Source organism: Helianthus annuus, chromosome 16 (genome assembly GCF_002127325.2).
Source record: "Helianthus annuus cultivar XRQ/B chromosome 16, HanXRQr2.0-SUNRISE, whole genome shotgun sequence".
NCBI classification, from domain to species: domain Eukaryota; kingdom Viridiplantae; phylum Streptophyta; class Magnoliopsida; order Asterales; family Asteraceae; genus Helianthus; species Helianthus annuus.
The window spans coordinates 23,306,971-23,314,642 of record NC_035448.2 but is presented as its reverse complement, the minus strand read 5'-3'; the positions used below and the strand labels follow the sequence as shown (position 1 = coordinate 23,314,642).

Genomic DNA, 7,672 nt, shown 5'->3' with positions numbered 1-7,672 from the left:
TCATCTCAGGTGAAGATATCAATTTCAAACGTGGAGCTGAAGCTATTGCCAAATACTTTCTACTTACAGGATATGTAACCTATTTTTAAATGATAATTCCACCACAACTGCATACTGTGTCAGCACAAACAAAAATTTAATCAAAATCCCAACTCTAGATCGACTTTTGTAATCAAATAAAACTACCTCTACCTACATGGCTCAAATAATACCTGATATGCTTAAAAATGGTAAAAACGAAACAAAATAACTCTCAATTTTAATATGGGATACATCGTATGATACAATTGAAAGTATGTATGCTTAAATGCTAAAACACCAAATCATATGTGATGGCAAAACGTTGGTATAGTCAAGGTTTAAAAAAACGGAAACGAGTTTCGAGGCGTTTTTCTTTTGCCTCACGAGGCATAAGCCTCGAGGTGAACCGAGGCGTAAGCCTGAGGCGAAATTAAAAAAATAAATATAAAAATTATATATTTTATAAAAAAAATAAAATAGTACTTCGAAATTCCAATAAATACTTCAGAATTCATTGGGCTAAGTCAAATTTCCTTATTTTTAGGAGAGCCCATGTTTTAAGAATGAGCCCAAGTTTGAAAGAGCCCACTTTTTTATAAAATATGTGTGTTTTACATCTAAAAACCTAATCGTTATCTCCAAACTCCATCTACCATAAGAAACCTAACTGTTTATACAGTCGTCATCTTCATATACTTTGTTTCTTTCGGATCGTCCATGCTACATGTCCATCTGTTGTGTTTGTTGTTCAACACCACACCTGGTAAGCATCAATTGTTTTTTTTTTTTTGGGGTAAAAGCATCAATTGTTGATACAGTCGTCATCTCCAAAGGATAAAACCCTAATTCTCCCTCTTCCATCAGAAACGTACGCCTCTATTAGAAACGTACGCCTCTACCAGATACGACCGCCTCAGACCAAAGACCAAATGAGGCGTACGTATAAAATTAACCACCGAGGCTGTAACACCCTAATCACGTACTACCTTGAAAGCAACGCAGCGGAAATACGAGCTTTAAAATTTCTTTCTTTAGTAACGACATTACTTACATGAAGGTTCAAATTACAAAATGTCAAACGTCTTGTAAAAACAATAATTCCCAACATTCATACTTAAATCAAGACTTCAAAGCGTTACATAATCTAACTATGTGACCGATCTTCCGTACAATCCTTGCTCTTGGCTTCACCTACGTCCGATTCGCTTCATTAGTGGTAGAAGAAATCCGTGTAGTACCTGTGGGCATCACATACAACTTAGCTGTTAGTCATTGACAACATCATACGACATTATTCTCATATAATTAAAAATTGTATAACATTCGACAATATAAACTTCGATTCATTCAACTATCCTCTCGTATCCTCTTGTTCCGGGTTCAGCTTAAATTTCATAAGAATCCGATGTTCTCATTCCTACATTACATTCCAATCTCAAGCCCATAGTTAGTAGCGTTAATACTCTAACGTATCTAAATCATGCATGCATACATACTTACATACATACTTACACGCCTACATACGTACATACATTCAAACATACCTACATACACGTATGCGTATCTACATATTTTGCACAAGTTCTTACATACTACTTACTATTAATTTTTGTTCAACTTGTTTGCATTCATCTATCATACTCATACATTAATTACACGAGGATTAGACCTGTATTTATAACCCATAAACATCTAGGAAACACCCAAAACCAGGTTTGGGAGGCTTGCCGTAGACCACGATTTGTATACCGAAGCTTACGATCTATAAATCAACTTAAATAACAAATTTCAGGTTTTGAAATATGGGGTGGGCGTCGGCGACGACCCTACAGGGCGTCGACGACGCCTCTTAGTTTTTCGCGTAGCCAGAAACCTCCGTAGACAGGAAAATAGGGCGTCGGACAAAACTGAAAATGCATAAGGCGTCGGCGACGACCTCTAGTTTTGCCATTTTTCTGCTGTGTTGTTTTCGTCGTTCGCACGCACTAAAACTCGCATAACTTTTAAACCGTTTACCCGTTTAACCTCCCGTTTCTTCCTACATGATTGTAAATTAACATTCTATCATGTGAACTAGAAATCCAACATCCGGGTTAAGGAAATTCTTAACTTATACGTTTTCGGCTTATTATTCATTTACGGATTATTCGACCCGTTCATGCTTTTATCAAACGACTCATTTGATTTAACCCAAATGTTACATGGACATTATAACCTTAATACTTTTACATTATCTGGAGTTTTGTACTTGGGGCTTACGCTCCCGATACCCGGTATGTAACACCCCGTGTTTTCAAATGTCAAAGTCAAAGTTAAAGTCCAAGTCAACTTTGACTTTCTTTGACTGTAGATAGTCGATTTTGTGTTTTAGTTATATTATGTGGAGTAAGTGTTGTAATCAGCAAGAACCAAAGTAATCGAATGTGTTTTAACGCGAACCGATCTACGACTGTGAATGATAGGAAGTAACAGTGTGATAAAGATAACCAATCAGTAATCAAACCGGTCTAACAATCAATCGAACTCGAGACTCGAATTATGAGAACTTTGGTATTATTATACGTGTGTGTGTGCCTTATGTGTTACTTGTGCGTGCTTACTTTATGTTTGGTGTGGTATTCAAGCAAATCAATCAAAAATCGAATCGAAACTCGAAAAGCAATCGAACTCAATCGAAACCGACATCAAAACGTGACTTATAGAAGATTGTATGTTAGATATAGTGATTGGGATTAAAAGTAATTTGACTAGGAACTCTATCGTATCCGTATCATCGTCCATCGAAATCGAAACGTCGAAAATCGTCGCGAAATACTCGAAGTGGGTCGCGTATCGAACAGGAAGCACCCTGATCGAACAGGCCAGCTGATCGGCTAGCATCTTGCTAGCCGATCGAGCAGCCCACTCGATCGGAGCTCCTGGCCGATCGGCTGCCACTTTCCTCTTTTGGAAGCCTATAAATAGGGCTGTCCTTGTCTTCATTTCCACTTTTGGAAAGTTCTGACCAGCCAGCTCCTATTCTTCATCTTTTCTCAGATTTCTCTCAATCCCGGTAAGTTTTCACTCTAATTCTTGTACGTTTATGATCATTACTTGATTCTACACCTTTCTATCTTTCAAAACTTGGATTCTAACCGTGAAATCACCAAGATCTAAGTGTTCTTGGGTGATGTCATCATGGTGTTCTTGAAGAACATCATGTTTTGGCCTCATTCAACTATGATTAGCTTAGATCTAACCGATTTCCACATAAACAAGCTAAGATCTACCAAGGATCTAAACATCCACAAGTTGTGAAGGATTGAAAGAAGGAATCCCGACTTTCTTTCAACTCTTTTACACTCAATGCCTTCAAACCGATAGAAACGGAGCTTGAACCGGCTAACTAATCATTCAAACAGTTAAAAGGTTCAAGATTCGGGTTCTATGAACAAGGTTCACCGATTTCGGGTTAAACCCTAAACCGACATTCCGAACCGTTCACCGGCCGGACTTGGGTGATTCCTGTTCGAGCCAAAGAAACAAGTAGGAACGGAGGTTATCATAGTTCAACACGTTGTCAAGATACCTTGAAAGAATGACAAATAATCAAACAGCCAAGTGTTAGACGAAAGGCCGACCAGGTCAGACTTGCTGGCCGAACGGCTAGGCTGTTCGAACAGCCCAGCCGATCGGACATGCCAGCCGATCGACCGGGCCAGCCGATCGGCTAGCACATGGTCCCACACTTTTAAAATTTCAGGAAGCATAGTATTGAGGAAGAGATGTTCGATCGAACTGCGTTTGGTGAACATTACTCTTCGGATCATGAAATACTATACTTCAACACTTAATCGTTTTCACAACTCATTCGTAGTAGGGAATGCAAGCCGATCGAACAGACTGTTCGATCGAGTGACATTCAGTTGAGGACTAATTCTGAAGACCCTAGCCGATCGAGTGAGCTAGCCGATCGAACGAACCGTTCGATCGATCGACTTAAAAGGTAGGAACACTTCAGTGTTCTCAAATGCTGCAACGAAAACTTCAAAAGTTCAAATCCTCAAACACAAACACACCAGAGGAAGAAACAATCCACTCGAATGGTCCAGCCGATCGAGCCAACCGGCCGATCGAACAAGACTGTCCAAACAGATATACCAGCCGATCGAACGGGCCGTCCGATCGAACCTGCCGTTCAATCGACCAGCCCATTCGATCCATCCATACTTGTTTACTTTTCCGCGTTACTTATCGTTATGCTATCGAACTATTCAGGCTAATCTTACTCTCAGCGCTCCCTTCAATACACAATCAATCACTGTGAGTATACTCGATCCCTTTTTGCTTTTAGCACTTTTGGGTGTTACATACGTTACCTATCAAATCACAATCAAACACAAACTATTTGAACGCTGACCATTTGCATGTGCTACTTGACTAAATGAATGCTGTTTATTATGTTTACACGTGGAATGCTATCTACCTGCCTTAGCAACATAGTACTATAGTTTGGACTCAGCACCCGTTCACACGGGGGTTGTTAAGGACAAATACTTGCATGGATTACGGTGGTAATCATGTATTGCGAACCGTCTCGGACGGTCAACCCGCAGTCGTTGGTATCGATGGTCCCATGTCGATAATTAACATGCATCGTTTTCCTCTGCGTACGTGCCTGGTTATGCGTAAACTATTCGAACTCTATATGCTATTACTAAACTTGTGTGCTCACCTTTACATTTTATGTATTGACAATATTCTAACGTATGTGACAGGTAATTAGGATGCTTATCTGCTAGGGAAGCGAGGCTAGAATAAAGCTCTAGAGGCCAACGAATAGATGTAGGTCGTGGTCTACCTAGGGGTCTCTAGAAGCAAATAAACAATTGCCATGGAGCCGTTGGAGTTGTCCGATCCGGGGTCTATGGCATTAGCTGTCTGTGGATCTTGTCCGGATAAGTCTTAATGACTTCAAGCAATACTTTTATTCAATTGGTTTGTAATAATTAAATCTGAGTTGTCGGAACGGAATTTATTTGCCTAGTTGCTTCTATGATAACTTGTTTATTTAATCGGGATACGGTATGGGACGTATCATTAAACTGAATTTGTAATAATAGTTGTTGTGGAAACTTCTGGACAATCTGTTTCGCTCAGTGCCGCGCCCGATGATTCCGCCATCGGTTGAGGTGTGACACGGTATGCGTTAAACTCATTCATTTTCTTTAATTATACGAAATCAAACTTTGTTAACCTAAGTTCTATTCACGAAATTGTTTACCATTAGTCGACATTCACAACCGAGCCTTTTGACTATTAATCCACGTCCCCGTTCCCGGTTAGCGTACTTATGTGCAATTCTACCCATTACCCGGTTATAATACCGTAGCCATTTCTTATACTTCATCCCGTTATCACAACAAGACCTCATTTTACCCGTTCGATCTACGTAACGAAGATCATCAATTTCATTCAACCAAATCCATACTTGACTTCACATCACGCTTAATTATCTAGAATGCTACCTTATTTAAACAAGCGAAGAAGTGAAATCGGAATCACTTACCTTATGCATCCGTGTTCGTGTCCGCTTCCTTTCCTCCTCTTGACCCATTAGCCTTTCATGTTTGATTCCATTTCGACATGATTCCTATACTTTTGTGTCATCAAAATCACATTCTTATTAGCATACACAAGTTTACATGTTGAAGATCATATCAATTGCATGTTTCACATTTGACTTTCATTAGTCAATTATAACAAGCATAAGACATATACCCACTTTCACATCCTTTCAAACTCATATAATTCACCATGTCATTCCATATAACGCGTATTGATGTAACATGTACCATACGACTTTCTAATGTCCTACCTTTACAACAACAAGTTAATTTATGCTTCCTATGTGTAGTTGACTTTCAGAAGTCAACGGTTTATCATATGAACTTCCGACTTATCCACATATATCCGTAACATCATTTATGCTATACCAATGACATTATATACATTTCTTACTCACGATGCAAATATGCTTACAATCACATGATCACCTAGTGATATTAAACACAACGTACAAGTCCTTAATGCATAGTCTTGACCAAGACATACATTCAACCCGAATTCTTGTATAAGTTCCATCTAAAGCACATTCTTCAAGTTAGTATACTACTAATTACATCATTACCTCATCTCATTCATATATATCAAGCCATTTCATACAATCTCACATCTTAACTTCACTTAGACATTTCATCATACACTTGGTGTGCGTACACCATTTAGTGCACATTGTACAACTAATTAAAGCACATTCTTCCTAGTTCATCCATGAATTAACATAATCTTTCACAAATCATTATCATAACCAAGCATCATATGTTTTATATCAAATTATCCATCTAACTACTTTCTATAACATTACTCTAACATCAACATTACACAATTCATCATAAATCTTCACTAAACTTCATCTTCCTACAAATTCTAAGTGGGTTTTATCCCAACTCATCAATACAATCAATATTAAGCATAATACAAACTTTACATGTTGATATTATCTAGTATTCATGCTCAATTTCATTAAACATTCACAGATTACACATAACCCACTTCATCAAAATCACCAAAACATGAAATTCGACTTACTTGGTGATAAGAACACTTAGTTGGTCATAAATCTTAATCCATGCATACAATCAAGCTTCAATTCCCTTTCAATTTGATTGATTTTGTGGCAACAAGGGTTTTCCTTTTTCTCCTCTAGCTCTAGTCGACACATACATCTGATATGTATGTGTTTGTGTTTTAATTTTGTGTTTTAATACTAAATCTTTCCACTTATTCAAGTTTAGTCCCTTTAGTTTGTCACACAATCACAATTGCCATCAAACTCATTCATTACTTGTTTTACCAAGTATTTTAACTAGGTTAAATAGCCTAGTTATTTTATTTCGTGTCATATCATGTGGAAACATAGGGCGAATATATGCATTTGAATTTTGGGGTGTTACAGAGGCGCCGCCTCAAAAACGGTTTCTTCCCGTTTCGCCTCCAGGCGCGCCTCAAAACGGACGCCTCGAATGTTTTTTTAAACCATGGGTATAGTTATACTCAGATAAAAAGATCAAAGATTAAAATTTCAAAATACCATCAAAACCCTAATTGAACCAATAAAGGTTCGACAATAGATTTTAATCTTGGCGAACTACATCAAAAGAAAATTTCAATGTTGAATCGAGTACGTAATCAAAAACGTACCTTCTTGTTCCGGGCAAAAGCTCTATGACCTGAACAGAAACCGGTGATGAAAACGGATAGAAGAGAGGAATAGAAGCTGAGGAAAATGAAGTGAGGATTAGGGTTAGGAATCAGAAGCGTGAGAGAAAGGAAAGGAGAAGAAAACGAGGAAAATGGAAGGTCACGTGATTGAGGAATTGATGATTGATTATTCCGCCAAACCAAAGAAAATGGTTGTGTTAGCATGCCAGGTGGCAATAAGAGGTCTAAATTCATGCCATGTGGACAAAGCTTGTTTTGCTTTATTAGAATTTATAGATTTATAGATAACAATTATACAACTTTTGGTAAAAGATAATAATTATACAACTCGAATTCGAATAAATGGGTCAGGTTGGTTTGTTTGTTTCAAAATTCTTATATTAGAATT

General features: G+C 38.0%; 1 long non-coding RNA gene across 1 annotated transcript; it reads right to left on the bottom strand.

Moving 5' to 3' along the window:
* Positions 1 to 1,084: 1,084 nt before the first annotated feature.
* Positions 1,085 to 6,756, bottom strand: LOC118488482. The gene is made up of 3 exons (XR_004884993.1): positions 6,652 to 6,756; positions 5,570 to 5,658; positions 1,085 to 1,259 (listed from the first exon to the last, which is right to left on the bottom strand). It is a non-coding gene; the product is annotated as an uncharacterized LOC118488482 (long non-coding RNA).
* Positions 6,757 to 7,672: the final 916 nt, after the last annotated feature.